The 15,397-nt window shown below is 44.6% G+C and overlaps 1 long non-coding RNA gene across 1 annotated transcript in view; it reads right to left on the reverse strand.

Moving 5' to 3' along the window:
• LOC142829672 (uncharacterized) overlaps window positions 1–14,986 on the reverse strand; it is a 30,871-nt gene extending 15,885 nt beyond the window's left edge. Inside the window, exon 1 of the long non-coding RNA XR_016349396.1 lies at window positions 8,782–14,986. This is a non-coding gene — a long non-coding RNA (uncharacterized LOC142829672). The remainder of the gene's footprint in view (window positions 1–8,781) is intronic.
• Between the last annotated feature and the right edge of the window lie 411 nt (window positions 14,987–15,397).

A 15,397-nucleotide genomic window follows, 5' to 3' on the forward strand; every position in this document is an offset into this window, starting at 1 on the left:
CCCTGCCCCCCTCCCTCTGTTCAAATAACAGAAATAAATAGGCATCATTAGGTGCCTCTCTTCTTAGGTTAATTGTGTTGGAGTTGCATTTATTCTACCCTGCCTGCTAAGTGTTGAAATCACTGGGAGCTGAAATTATTTGAGACTGATGGGCAGAAGTCATAGAATCATAGAATAGTAGGACTGGAAGGGACATTGAGAGGTCATCAAGTCCAGTCCCCTGCCCTCATGGCAGGACCAAATACTGTCTAGACCATCCCCGATAGACATTTATCTAACCTACTCTTAAGTATCTCCACAGATGGAGATTCCACAACCTCCCTGGGCAATTTATTCCAGTGTTTGACTATCCTGACAGATAGGAACTTTTCCCTAATGTCCAACCTAAACCTCCCTAGCTTCAGTTTAAGCCCATTGCTTCTTGTTCTATCCCCAGAGGCCATGATGAACAAGTTTTCTCCCTCCTCCTTATGACACCCTTTTAGATACCTGAAAACTGCTACTAAGTCCCCCCTCAATCTTCTCTTTTCTAAACTAAACAAACCTAATTCCTTCAGCCTTCCCTCATAGGTCATGTTCTCTAGACCTTTAATCATTCTCGTTGCTCTTCTCTGGACCCTCTCCAATTTCTCCACATCTTTCTTGAAATGCGGTGCCCAGAACTGAACACAATATTCCAATTGAGGCCTAACCAGTGCAGAATAGAGCGGAAGAATGACTTCTCGTGTCTTGCTCACAACACACCTGTTAATGCATCCCAGAATCATGCTTGCTTTCTTTGCAATGGCATCACACTGCTGACTCATTCAACTTGTGGTCCACTATAACCCCTAGATCTCTTTCTGCCGTACTCCTTCCCAGACAGTCGCTTCCCATTCTGTATGTATGAAACTGATTGTTCCTTTCCAAGTGAAGCACTTTGCATTTCTCTTTATTAAACTTCATCCTATTTACCTCAAACCATTTCTCCAATTTGTCCAGATCATTTTGAATTATGACTCTATCCTGCAGATTAGTCGCAACCCCTCCCAGCTTGGTATCATCTGCAAACTTAATAAGCGTACTTTCTATACCAATATCTAAATCGTTGATGAAGATATTGAAGAGAGCCGGTCCCAAAACAGACCCCTGCATAACCCCACTTGTTATGCCTTTCCAGCAGGACTGTGAACCATTAATAACTACTCTCTGAGTATGGTTATCCAGCCAGTTATGCACCCACCTTATAGTAGCCCCATCTAAGTTGTATTTACCTAGTTTATTGATAAGAATATCATGTGAGACCGTATCAAACGCCTTACTAAAGTCTAGGTATGTCAGATTCACCGCTTCTCCCTTATCCACAAGACTCATTATCCTATTAAAGAAAGCTATCAGATTGGTTTGACATGATTTGTTTTTTACAAATCCATGCTGGCTGTTCCCTATCACCTTGCCACTTTCCAAGAGTTTACAGATGATTTCCTTAATTACCTGCTCCATTATCTTCCCTGGCACAGAAGTTAAACTAACTGGTCTGTAGTTTCCTGGGTTGTTCTTATTTCCCTTTTTATAGATGGCACTATATTTGTCCTTTTCCAGTCCTCTGGAATCTCTCCTGTCTCCCATGATTTTCCAAAGTTGATAGCTAGAGGCTCAGATACCTCCTCTATCAGCTCCTTGAGTATTCTAGGATGCATTTCATCAGGCCCTGGTGACTTGCAGGCATCTAACTTTTCCAGGTGATTTTTAACTTGTTCTTTTTTTATTTTACCTTCTAAAACTACTCCCTTCCCACTAGCATTCACTATATTAGGCATTCCTTCAAACTTCTTGGTGAAGACCGAAACAAAGAAGTCATTGAGCATCTCTTCCATTTCCAAGTTTCCTGTTACTGTTTGTCCTTTCTCACTGACCAGTGGGCCTACCCTCTCCTTGGTCTTCCTCTTGCTTCTAATGTATTTATAAAAAGTCTTCTTGTTTCCCTTTATTCTGGTAACTAGTTTGAGCTCATTCTGTGTCTTTGCCTTTCTAAGTCAGAGTCAAGAAGTGGATGACAGAATATGGTGACTGAGAGCCAACAGGGCGGTGGCAGAGAGATGTGATAAGTGACCAACAGGGGGCAGCAGCATGGTGAGTGGCCAGCAGAGTGGTGGTGTAGAGGTGTACTGGGTGGCCAGCAGGGTGGCAGCAGAGAGGTGAGATGAATGCTAAAATGGGGCTTAGGCATCTTGATACATCATGGATCCTACTCCATCGTCTGTGGCAGCCTGAGAGGGCAAAGGCCCTTCAGTCTATTTGCCCTGACAAACGAGGGGGCTAATGGATAAATGGTTTGAGAAGAGAAATGGCTGGAGTAATTAAATTAAAAAGTCCTAACCGATGTGAATAAAAGGTGGCAGTTGAAAATAGTGGCCAACAATAGACTAGTTAAGAGGAGATTGGCTGCTCTGGCTTTCAGAAAGGAGTTGGTTTTATTTGGGCCTGGCTTACACACCAGAAAGGGGAGCTATTTGTGTGTGTGTGTGTGTGTGTCTTCATATACTTTTGAAACTTGAATTGAAGTTAGGGAGACAATGAAAAAATAGTTGATTTCACCCCCTCACACACACATACACACACACTTCCCTTATGTCTTTTAAGGAGCTTTTGAGAAACCACTCTGCCATTCTGCTTTGTTTTGGCACCCTTTAATTCTCATACTTCTCATTGCCCCCTACTTTGCCTGGATACAACTAAAATTGTTCATGATGTGACCAGGGATGGTGTGTTTTTGGAACAGGAATCTGCAGTCCAGTAAATGGTGCCAAATGGAACTTGCAGTCCAGTTTGAACCACAAGCAGAATAGGGCTTTGATATGTTTATATCAAAGGACTAGTAGCTGCTGTTTGTAACTGGACCATCTATCAGTTGTTCCAGTATAATGTCATTTACTCTTTTTTTCTTCAATTTTTTTGCTTTTCAAGCAGATCTGTTAGCTTAATAAACTATTTAAACACTGAAATTATGTATGTGCCAGTCAGTCACCCAGTAGTTCCCTGCATTCTTCTGTCTCCACAAACTCCTTCTGTCAGGTGGGGTTTTCCCAAGATGACACTTCCTGGGGTACAAACTCTCTCTCTGCATGCCATCTTCAATGTTTTATATATGTGATGGTTTGTTTCCAGCAGAAAGCTGCTTTTCTTCACCCCACTCTTTTAAAAACAAACTTTAAGCCATTCCCAATGTAAACATATTTTATAGTGAGAATTACTGCTTACTCTCTCTTTTTTTTTGTTCAGCTATTTGCTTCCCCATTCTGGTTTTGATGAACACTGCATTGAAAAATTACAAGAACCAAGTGTATTTCATTGCTTACTTTCTTCAAATGCATTACCAATGGATTGCAGAACAGCTGTGTAGGCTACAGAGCAGTGCATGGGCGAAGGAATAGAAATGAGAAATTTCTCTTGGGCTTTAGTTTTGCTAGATAGTTTATCTTTGTAGCATCCCTAACAAGGATGTTAAGGCCACGTCTCCACTTGCTGTGGCAGAGATTGATCTTCTGACTTTTGATTTAGCAGGTCTAGTAAGGACGCGCTAAATCAAATGCTGAGGGCATCCCTGGTCAATGCCGGTTCTCTTTGCAGTCATGAGTAATAAGGGAAGCTGATGGGAGCATTTGCTCTCATCAGCCTTCAGCTGTGGAGATGGGGCCAATCTTGGCTTCAGATATGTTGACTCCAGCTATGTTATGGAATTGTATACCTTAAACCAACCTTCTGAGTGTAGTATAGATCTGGCCGCAGTGTATGTCTACATTGTAGGTGGGTGTGTGCTTCCCAGCTAAAGCAAACACACTTACACTAGCCCCCCGAGATCAAACTAAGGGTGTCGTGGAATGAGGAGTAATGGTAGTTCGAATTAGGATCTTTAATTTGAACTACCTACTCCGTGCCACGTGTAGCCACGGGCACGGAGTTCGGACTAAGGGGGATTTAAAAATGGCGGCACCCGGGAACATGCAAATGAAGCCCAGGATATTTAAATCCTGGGCTTCATTTGCAACTCCACTTGCGCTAATTACCCTACCTAGCTCGAACTAAAGAGCTAGTGTAGATGTACCCTTATAGGATGTGTCTAGACTGCATCCTTTACCGTAAAAGGGATGCAAATTAGACACATCGCAATTGCAAATGAAGCAGGGATTTAAACCCCCTCCCCGCTTCATTTGCATAAAAATGGCTGCCACTTTTTTATGGCTCGGAGCTTTGCCGGAAAAAAGCGCCAGTCTAGACACGGATTTTTCGGAAAATAAAGCCTTTTCCGAAAGATCCCTTATTCCTCTTAAAATAAGGAATAAGGGATCTTTTGGAAAAGGCTTTATTTTTCGAAAGATCCGCGTCTAGACTGGGGCTTTTTTCCGGCAAAGCTCCGAGCCGGAAAAAAGCGGCAGCCATTTTTATGCAAAGGAAGTGGGGAGGGGGGGATTTAAATCCCCGTTTCATTTGCAATTGTGATGTGTCTAATTTACATCCCTTTTACGGAAAAGGGATGCAGTCTAGATACAGCCATAATGTTTATCCAGAGTCCTCACATGAAATGTGGGAAACATAGGTTCAGTTCTTCGCTCTGCCAGAAAGGGAGACAGGATCGCCTTCCTCTTGTCTTTCCCTCTAGTAAAGAGGGGGAAATTGAGCCTCAGTCTCTTACATTTGAGGTAAGTGTGTACACTACCAATGTTATAAGGCAATCACCACCATCTTGGGCTGTCTGGTGTGCAGCAAAGAAAGCAGCTAACTCACTCCCACAAGAAATACATTCAGTGTGTAAGTATGTGTAGAAGAGGGGTTCCCCTTTATGGATTGTCAGCTGGGATCAGTGTCTCTCTGCAGCTCTGATTTAGGGGCCTGTTTCTGAGCGGCATGGAGTTTAGCGCATACCTCTCTCCTTCCATCACCCATTGGTTAACTTAGGTGGCTCTCAGCCTAGCAAACTGGCTTTGTGGATTGCCAAAATGCTTGGCTCTTGTCATTCATTGCATAGGGAGCCCAACGGTCTAAATCAACTTTGTGGATCAGTGTTGTTCCTATGATTTTAATAGGCACTTAGAAGTTAGGCACAGGGATGCTCAGTGTTGCAACCCCCAAATCCTGCTATGGATCCAGGCATAATGTCCAGAAGAAGGGTCCATGACTCTCTTCACTGAAGTGGAAGAAAGGTTCCAAAATGGGATCTATGAGTTTAAATAATAATTAGTATTAGAATTATTATTGGCTTCCATGGGTGTAAGTAAGGAAGATGTTCCAAGAATTAAAATATCTGTATAGCATGTATTCAGATGCCTCAGTGGACTCACCTTTGAGGAAAAATAGCATCACAGACTTCAAATTTAAACTCTTTGTATTTTGGAAAATGCACAGAAAGGAAAATAGATTAACATAGAACACTGGATATAAACTTTCTTTCGATTTATCTGTAAGAGTTAAATAGTACATGTGAAACAAGTGTATGGGAAAGCATTGTAGACTGGATTGTACTCTAGGTAAGCTCTCATTTTGTGCTATCTCTGTAGTAACAGTGCTCAGCTTTGTGACGCAGAGGTTGTAATGTGCAGTATAACTCCTAGGAACTGCTGGTTTGGATTAACAGCTCTGCATTTATAGCTCAACAATAGGCGTGTGTGGGATAATGTCATCCACACTACAGTAATTTTTTCAAGCTACGTGCTTTCTAAAAACAAATAGGATGGAAGGCTGGTTGTAGAAGAACAACAGGACATTGTTAGCTTTCATTTTTTTTCAACACTCACTACATGAGAACAGGTAATAATCACCCAAATTTGACACTTGGCTAATACTTATATTATACATAGCACATTCCTTTAGCATTGCCAAAAGGGAAAAGTATGTGGTTTTGACACACTTATTCACATGAAGTCATCAATTTCATAATAGTTCTTCATTTCTAATATGTGCTTCTTCTCACTGCTGACATTATTGTGTAGCTTCCCACACTGCAAACAGAAGTTCCATATTTTATTTAAAACCATATAGTGCTGTTTCTCTTGAGGTCAAGGCAAAGATCACATTAGGGAATCTAGGATTATGTAATTATACCTTAGCAACCACTTATACCATGACATTGTGTAGTGTAACTTATAAGGAAGTCTCCTAAAAATAACCCTCTCTGTCTCTAGAATCACCAGGGCATTTCCATGGAATTGGAATGTTGGTTTTCACTTGCCAGTCACAGCATTGTCTGTCAGTCATGTGTTATCAAGAAATTGGATTGGTAACAGATTGCAGAGGGCAACATGTGTGAGCTGTTATCTGGCACCCTTAATGGATTAAGGCTGAAAATTTCACTAGTCAAATAATAACACTTTCACAAATAAATGTGAACATACTAGCTCATGAGTATGCAGGGAAACAAAGAGGCTGGTGTGTGGCCCCAGGCATTCTGGAAAAGGTCTAGAGATCAAGATGCATCATTTACTCATTTGTGCATGTGTCACAATTGTTATGGTTACAATGACAATTACATCACAAACCATCACAAACTAGTCACATATTTAGTAGAAGGGATAATTTTTGGTGTGGAAAGAGGCCAGTCAGAAAATGGTTACATTATTACCATTTGGCACCATTGTGGTAATAATGGGGGTCTATGTGTCTGTCATTTCTATCCCGAGGGAAGAATAGGCCCTATGTTGGCATATTGTCTGATAATATCATTGGCAGTGTTTTTCACCGATGATAGCTTTAGCTCCCACCTTTAATCAACCAACTGAGCAGAACTTCAGGAGAGCATGGAGGGAAAGCTAAATAAATCCCTTGTTTGTCTATTCTTTGCTTTTTCCATTGCACCATGACTTACTGCAAAAATGTCTAGAAAACCAACAGTTGTGTTTTTACTGTAGTTTTCTGATATTAATTTAAACATACCCTCTTACATAAAGTTGACTCTCAGCTAAAGAGGAAATCATGACATGAATGATTTTATCAACACGCACCAAGTAAATGCAACCTGTAGCATACTGCTAGAAGGCACTCATTGCAATATAAGAACCTCTATAGCACAGAATGCTGCAGAGGTTGCAGCCATTCCATTGGGTGGCTTTGTTCCACGGGCAGAGTAACTTTCTCAGATCCTGTGGTATCCATGTATTGAATAATGAACTTCTCAGCTAAGCCATCCCAGATAATCCAGTGAGGCCTCTATACATAGAAACCAGGCTGTGATTTTTAAACCACCCTGTGGATTTTCAAAAACAAGAGTACCTCCGTTCAGTTCCATTTAAAATAGAGAGGCTGTCATTTGCTAGTAAATTCAATATGATTTTTAGAAAAGGGCAGTGTGCCGCTTTTTTACAAAACCATCTGGGATCTGGAAGCCTTATGGACCATCCAGTGCCCATTTTGTGTAATTTTTGTGGTCATTCCACCAGCATGTAGAGACAAAGTGTAATCAGAGAGAACTTGCTGACATATGAGTCCAAAAGCTTATTTTATTTCTTTTTATGTTCCATGAGTTTAAAAACCCCATTCTTTAAAATCCGTTAATTTCAACTATTCAAATACAAGGTCGTTCTGCCTCTACAGTCACAATTCCTCTCCTCTCAGTTCTATGGAAGGTTAGAAGAAGAATAACTCCAATCAAGCATTTCTTCCAGTGAATTACAGACAAAAAATGCCCATCCTGGGTCACTAAACTATAAAAATGAGCAAAAATGATATAAAAGCCTATTACAGGTAGCAAGAGAGACTGAAGACAATATCCATGACGTACTGTTTCTGCCGCTTCATTCCACGCTAGAGACTATTGTTGAGAATGATCTGCTTCACCAGGTACCTGACTGCCCTGCTTCTAGTGTCACTGCAAAGACTCTCTGCATCGAACACAGTATTCATTGCTTCCCCCCCCCCCACAATAAATCAGAAAGGCTCCATTGGAGCTGTGACAGTCTGTGCAGTCAGTCTGTGCTTCTTCATTTTATGTAGCATCTGCTATCCATACTCAGGCCTGTTGATGGCTCTATGCTGGGAGAGAAAGGGAGTAGAGGGAGAAACTGCTTTGGGGCCTAGCGAATCGAAAGGGCCCCGAGTCCTGGGCCCTTTAAATCACCACCGGAGTGCTGTATGGCACACTCCCGGTGGCTCTGAGGGCTGGGGCAGGGTGCACACCATGGTCTGGGAAGTGCTGAGGGCTGGCTGTCACTGCCCTGCCCCTTCCACCCAATATCCCATACCTCTTGGGAGCATGGAGTGGGGGTTCCCCACACCTTGCCCAGAGATTTTGTGAGGCTGTCAGCTCTTCTATCCATATCAGCTGCCAGTGCTTCATGAGGTTAAAAAACAGAGGGGCCTGTCCAGCTGTGGTTACTGTAGAACTCTGCTGTGGACACTGTACCCTGCAGGCCAATTTGCTTCCGACATGCAGAGCTTCTGATTAGAGCACTTGTTTACAGATGCCCACCAGCCACTGTAGGTGCCTAAATCCCAGAACTAGACCACACTGAGATCACCAAACTCCCACTCAGCTGTCCCTGAATCCTGTAGATACCGAAAATCACTCTGCGCTGACAGTTTTGCAGTACAGTTCCCGAGGCAACAGTGGTTCTGCTTCTGAGCTGCAGTCCTACTCCAGGCCTCTGGATGGATGCCTAAGCCCCAGAGTGATGCGCAAACCAAGGAAAGATGGAGGAGTTCCTCTTCTAACTCATCTGTGAGGCTGGATCTGGTAAGCATGCTTGCAGCTCTCCTACTGGACTGGGCCTCCACAGACGAGCTTACACCAAACAACAGGGTTAAGGTACTCACCTGCAGTGTGAGAGACCACTGGTTTAAGATCCCTTTGGCCTGACGGAGGGATAGGCTCTACCATATCTCAGATGTGTGCCCTATCCATTGAGCTATGGGATAATCTGATATGGTTTCCTCAGTTTCTCCCGTGGAAGCTGTTCCACTGGGGATAAAAAAATGAAAGAGTCACTGGGTCAGAGAGAGACAGACAGAGAGCATGAGAACGACTGTGTGGCCTGGAGGTTTGAGACCCAGGACTAATCCTCCTGCCCTGATTACTTTTAAAAAAATGAGCTCTCCAGAGTGGAACCAAGGCATCAGGCAAAACTGTGTAGAGAGTAAGTTCTGCAGGCAGGAACTGCCATTCATGGTGCCAGTAATGTAACTAGCACTATAAGGCAGAGAGCATGGCAGAAGCTCTCTGCAAATTTGGGGGCAGAGAGATAAACATGGGAATTAGGGGAGGGATGGAGTCTTTATAAGGGCTGGCTCCAGGCTGAGATGCAGGGTCCCAGGAGTTCCTACCTACTTTTGAGGCCATTCTGCCCCCTCCAGTTTCCATTCCCTGTTCTCCAACCTAGCCCTGGGTGCTGCAATGGCCACTCTTGATGCCTTTCCCTGCTACTGGGCCTATTTTCAGCCCCTACAGCAGCCCCTCCCAGAAACACTGGAACAATTTTTATAGTGAGGATGCTGGGGGCCACTGAACCAAACTGGAAATCGCGTCTAGCATGGAATCCCTGTCAAGTCAGTGGGTGCTGCAGCACTTATGGCCACTCCTGCATTGTCCTCTCTACAGGTCCTGTTCTCACCTCCATTCTCCCACTGCTAAGAACATGTGAGTTTATGCTGGGGAATTAGCCCCCCTCCAGTTTTACTACCCCTGCAATGAAGCCTACCAGCATTATTCAATCCACAATAAATAATAATATTCAGGTACCTTTGAATTGTGTACATTTTCTTCTAAAGCTCACTTCTTCTAAGTGCCAAAAGCTTTCTGACAAAGTACATACCTGCTATAGGCACTACAACTGCTTTTTAAATGTTAATACAGGTTGGACCTCCCTCATACAGCACCTTTGGGACTTGACTGGGGACAAGGGGATTTGCTAAATGAAGGGAGGTCCCTCCCACTCTGGCCCATGCTGCCCCTGTCTAGGACTCAATCTGAGCTCTGCTGCTACCTGCCTGGCCATAGCTCCCCAGGCTGGAGCTCCATGGCTGCTGGGGCTCTATATCTTCTAGGGCTGACAGGGCTCTGTGCCCCCTTCCCTCAATACGGGGCTCCTGGCCGAGTCATACCGCATAGATCTATAATTTTCTTTGCAATTGTTGATATCTTAACAGCAATACATTGTGTATAATTCTATTGTAATATCTTCTATTAGTTAACTACCAGCAGCAAAACGTTTTGTTTTTTGTCAGTAACATTAAGAACAATGCTGACTGAGATAGAGCAAGCAGTATTATTTTTGGAGAGTCACTTGTTTGCATATAGATGTTACTAGCATTAAGTGTGAATAATGTTACCCTTTAGACTGCCCCAGAGTAGATAAAAAGACCAAGGGCAAAATCTTGACTCCATTGAAAATTTGTCATTGATTTCAAGAAGTTGAATTTCACTCCGTTATCAGTAGCTAAAGGTTTTTCTGGTTTTACTTGGCACAGACTTCTTCATGTCCAGAATGGGACTGAGGTTATTATGAAGAGACTCGGCTAGCTGCTTTCTGGTGCCTACCATCAGCACTGACGACTTCTTCTCTGTTTAGTTCATGGAAGGTTCTCTCTTTTCTATTGCTCTCCCAGCAAACAACAGGAGCATTAGACTCCTTCCCCTAACTAAACTTGCTGGATGTGACCTACTAATTGCTAGTAAATTCTGTTAAGGAAGGAGGACTGATTATTGGTTTTTATCACTGGCTTTCTAAAGATATATCTACACTACAGCGTTATTTTGAAATATCTTATTTCAAAATAGTTAATTTGAAATAAGTTATTTCGAAATAACGCATCAACACACAAAATGCATTTTGAAATAGCGTTTTGCTATTTCAAAATAGCACGTCCACACTGAGTGGACGCTGAATCGCATTTAAGGCCGGCCGGAACCAGGTCCAGCAGGGCATCAGGTCAGGAGTTACTTTGTGTGGCTGCTGCCTGAGGCCATCTGAGGCTGTGCTTAAAGGGACGCCCCCTGGACAGCTGGTTCTCAGCTTTCCCTGCTTGCTTGACTACCTCGATGAGGGACAGCAAAGCATTTTGTTTCTGCGTGCTCTGGTTGCCCTCACTTGGGACACCACAGCACTCTGCAACATGAATTCAGAGCTCCCCCTGGGCACTCTGGTGCTTTTTGTGAACTCGTTGCTGTGAGCCTGGCTGCACTTGCTGCAGGCTGCCATCCGGGAGGCTGTCAGCATCCAGGAGGCCATGTGGGAGAGCTTCCACCCTGAGGAGCACTAAGAGCCTCCCTGGTCTGCCCCACTGGAGGTTGTGCCTCATTCCTCCCTCACATCCTTCCACTTATCCCCTTCCTAACCCCCTTCCTGATGTCAAATAAAATACATGTATTTTCATGAGCACAAACTCTCTTTATTTAACAAAACTCGGCGGTGGGGTAAGGAAACTCTGGTTATACTGGGGAAAGGAGGCGGGATAGGGGAGAAGAGAGGGTGGGAGAGGAAAGGGGAGGGGGAAATCTGGGAGGAGGGAGCTGGAAGGGGGAAGCAAGGGGAAGAAAGGGGAGGGGAAGCTAAGGGCTCAGAGTTGGGGGTCTCGTTGGACCAACTTGATTTTCATGCAAACCCGCTCCTGGGTTTGCATATGGCCTTTGGTGGCCAGGCTGGCAGCTATCCTGCCATAGATGGCTGTATTCCTCTGTCTAGTGTGGAGATCATGGATGTTGAGGGCATCCCCTCAAACCTGAATAAGGTCCATGATCTCCACCCTGGACCAGGAAGGTGCCCACCTTCTCTGTGCCCTGGCAGGTTCCTGGGAGCTGGCAGACTGCTTCTGGGGAGCGGTGGAGCTCTGGCTTCCAGTGGCTTGCTGGCTTATGTTTTGGGGCCACTGGGTCGGGGCAGTGACTGCTGGCTCTGGGCTGGCAGGCTTTGAGCTGGTACAGGCACTGTGGCCAGAGTCAACCCCTTTATGGGCTCAGGGAAGGGGGGAAGGAGAGGCGTGTTCTTGGTTGAGGCTTGAGTGGTGACCAGGGCACCCTGGGAAGGCTGGAGGCCCCCTATTTCGATATAAGTGTCTACACAGCACTTATTTTGAAATAGCTATTTTGAATTTAGCATTATTCCTCGTGGAATGAGGTTTACCAAATTCGAAATAAGCACTCCGCTATTTCAATTTAATTTTAAAATAGCGGTTTGGCTGTGTAGATGCTAGTAAAGTTATCTCAAAATAACGGCTGTTATTTCAAAATAATTTTGCTGTGTAGACTTACCCTAAGGCAATAAATAAAAAATATAGTAGCACGTTAAAACCATCTTCTTGTCTTAACCACTACAATAAAACTCCAATAGTCCGGCATCCAATTGTACGGCACTCCCAATAGTCTGGCATTAAAATGGCAAGAGCCTAGTGAGTGACCTTCGGCAAAAAACGAGACACAAGGCAGCAGCGGCAGCAGCTGAACTGAGCAAAACTGGATGGGACTAAATCAGTCTGCCACTGGCATTGTGTGACACTGGACAGTGCTTGTGCTACAATAAAAAGGGTTAAAACACTTTATATATATATATAAAAACCCAGCTCAGAGTATCTCTTGATAGTCTGGCATATCCAATATTCCGGCACCACCTTGGTCCCAAAGATTCTAGATTATCGGAAGTCTGCTGTACTTAGTTTCTAATTTAGCTTTTCCTGAATACCATTTCTAGTATCTGTCCAAATACTGCAATATTAGGTACTTAGTCCAAATGTGGAGTTTTAGGACTTAGAGAAACAAGCCATGTCTGTATATGTAGATATCAGTTTTCACCTAGGATTGAATGCAGTACCTTCAACCCTATAAGCACAAGTCCCTGCTACTTGAATTGCTACAGGAGCTCTGTTAGGGTATGTCTACACTACAAAGTTAGTTCGAACTAACGGACGTTAGTTCGAACTAACTTTCATAGGCGCTACACTAGCGCTCCGTTAGTTCAAATTTAATTCGAACTAACGGAGCGCTTAGTTCGAACTAGGTAATCCTCATTTTACGAGGATTAAGCCTAGTTCGAACTTACTAGTTCAAATTAAGGGCTGTGTAGACCCTTAATTCGAACTAGTGGGAGGCTAGCCCTCCCCAGGTTTCCCTGGTGGCCACTCTGGCCAACACCAGGGAAACTCTATGCCCCCCTCCCGGCCCCGGACCCCTTAAAGGGGCACGGGCTGGCTATGGTGCCCGTGCCAGGTGCAAGCCTGCCAGCACCCAGCCAGCAGACCCTGCACCTGGCACGGATCGAGCCACCCACCCGATGCCCCCCAGCTCTCACCCTCTTCCCGGGACCAGGCTGGCGGCTCCCGGGAGCTTGCCCGGGACCGCAAGAGGCGGGCACCCGCCTGGGCTAGTGTGGACATCGTGGACCTCATCCACGATCTCCGCACTTGGCACAGGAAAGTGGCCAGCTAGGGCAGGAGAGCTGCCAGCCTGGCCACCCAGGAGCAGGTGTGCATGAAAATCAAGGGGGTCTACTGAGACCCCTGACCCTGAGCCCTGAGCTTAGAATGTCCGTACTGGGTCAGACCAAAGGTCCATCTAGCCCAGTAGCCTGTCTGCCGACAGCGGCCAACCCTAGGGACCCTGGAGGGGATGGACCGGAGACAGTGACTAAGCCATTTGTCTCGTGCCATCCCTCTCCAGCCTTCCACAAACCTTGGGCAGGGACACCACTCCTACCCCCTGGCTAATACCACTCTATGGACCCAACCTCCATGACTTGATCTCACTTCCCTTTAAACTCTGTTCTAGTTCTAGCCTTCACAGTCTCCTGCAGCAAGGAGTTCCACAGGTTGACTCTTTGCTTTGTGAAGAACAACTTTCTGTTACTAGTTTGAAGCCTGCTACCCATTCCTTTCCTTTGGTGTCCTCTAGTCCTTCTATTATGGGAACTAATGAAGAACTTTTCTGTATGCACCCTCTCCACCCAACTCCTTCTTTTAGAGACCTCTATCCTGTCCCCCCTCTGTCTCCTCTTTTCTAAGCTGAAAAGTCCCAGTCTCTTTAGCCTCTCTTCATATGGGACCTGTTCCCAACCCCTGATCATTTTAGTTGCCCTCCCCTCTCCCAGCCTTTCTCTTCCCCTCACCCACCTCCTTCTCCCAGTCTCCCCCAGTTTTGTTCAATAAAGACAGATTCCATTTTTGAACACAATTGTCCTTTATTTTGTACATCAAGAAAAGGGGTTAGGGAAGGGTAAGTGGAAGGAGGTGAGGGAGGAATGGGGTACGAGCCCCCGATGGGGAGGACTGGGCTGGCTCTGCGGGCTTCTGGGTGTGGAAGCTCTTCTGCAGCCCCCCAATTGCCCCCTCTCCCCAGATGGCAGCCTGCGGCAAGTGCAGCTGGGCTGATGGCCGAGTGGTGTGATGTGCCCAGTGTGGGTACTCCGGGCACTCCAAGCCAGGACTGGTTTGCAAGCGGGGCACCCCTGAGAACTGTCTGTCCGGGGTGGGTGTCGGGACCCTTTAAGCGCAGCCCTCGGCTAGCCTGAGACAGTATCTCCACGCTCTAAGTCCTCCTCTGATGCCCTGCCGGCACTGCTTCCGGCCATCCTTAAGCCCGGTTCAGGGTCCACTTAATGTGGACATGCTAGGTCGAATTAGCAAAACACTAATTCGAACTAGTTTTTAGTTCTAGATGCGTTAGTTCGAATTAGCTTAGTTCGAATTAACTAATTCGAACTAAGTTCGAATTAGCGCTGTAGTGTAGACGTACCCTTAGTTAGTAAATAGCACGCTCTTATCTCTGCGGGGTCCAACCACTAGAAAACACACTCACTCAGTGTATTACTTTAATATTTGCTGGAGCACATAGTTTGTCTACGGGAATTGGAAATTCTAGCAGTCACTGCCCTGTCTGTTTATGGTATTTTAAATTTAAACCACTACATTCATGGAAGTCAGAATCAGGAACTAATATCACCCTGCAGGATTCCCCATATGGCTCTGCTAATATGTCTGAGTTATCATGTGCCTTCTTTAATAAACACAATTTAACTATTTTTTGACAGTTCTGCAGTAAAGGAAAAAGGCTGTTTCCTTTGTGAGGGCTTGTAGAGGCAGGGAGAAGTTCAATTAATTACTACCATGTAACGGCCTCCCCCAAAAGGGAAACAATTGAATGAAAAAATGGAACATGTAGATTTAATAAACAAGTTTTTTCTTTCCATCATGTTGATTTTTTGTTTTTCTTCCGTGATTCAATTACTTTTGTGCCAACATATCTGTTACATGTTGAATACTAATTTCCACGAGTTTTTTTTAAACTGCTGCAGGGCAAAGATTAATATTTCCTTTTAGCTGCTCTTTGATTTTATGTTAGAAGAAACTAATCCATTCAACATAATTTCTTATAGAATCACATTGCCTAATTTCTTATGTTTGAAGTGACCTTTTTTCTATTCCTTTCTAAATGAAATTACTGCAAATT

Source organism: Pelodiscus sinensis, chromosome 4, assembly GCF_052426305.1.
Source record: "Pelodiscus sinensis isolate ZL-2025 chromosome 4, ASM5242630v1, whole genome shotgun sequence".
NCBI lineage: Eukaryota > Metazoa > Chordata > Testudines > Trionychidae > Pelodiscus > Pelodiscus sinensis.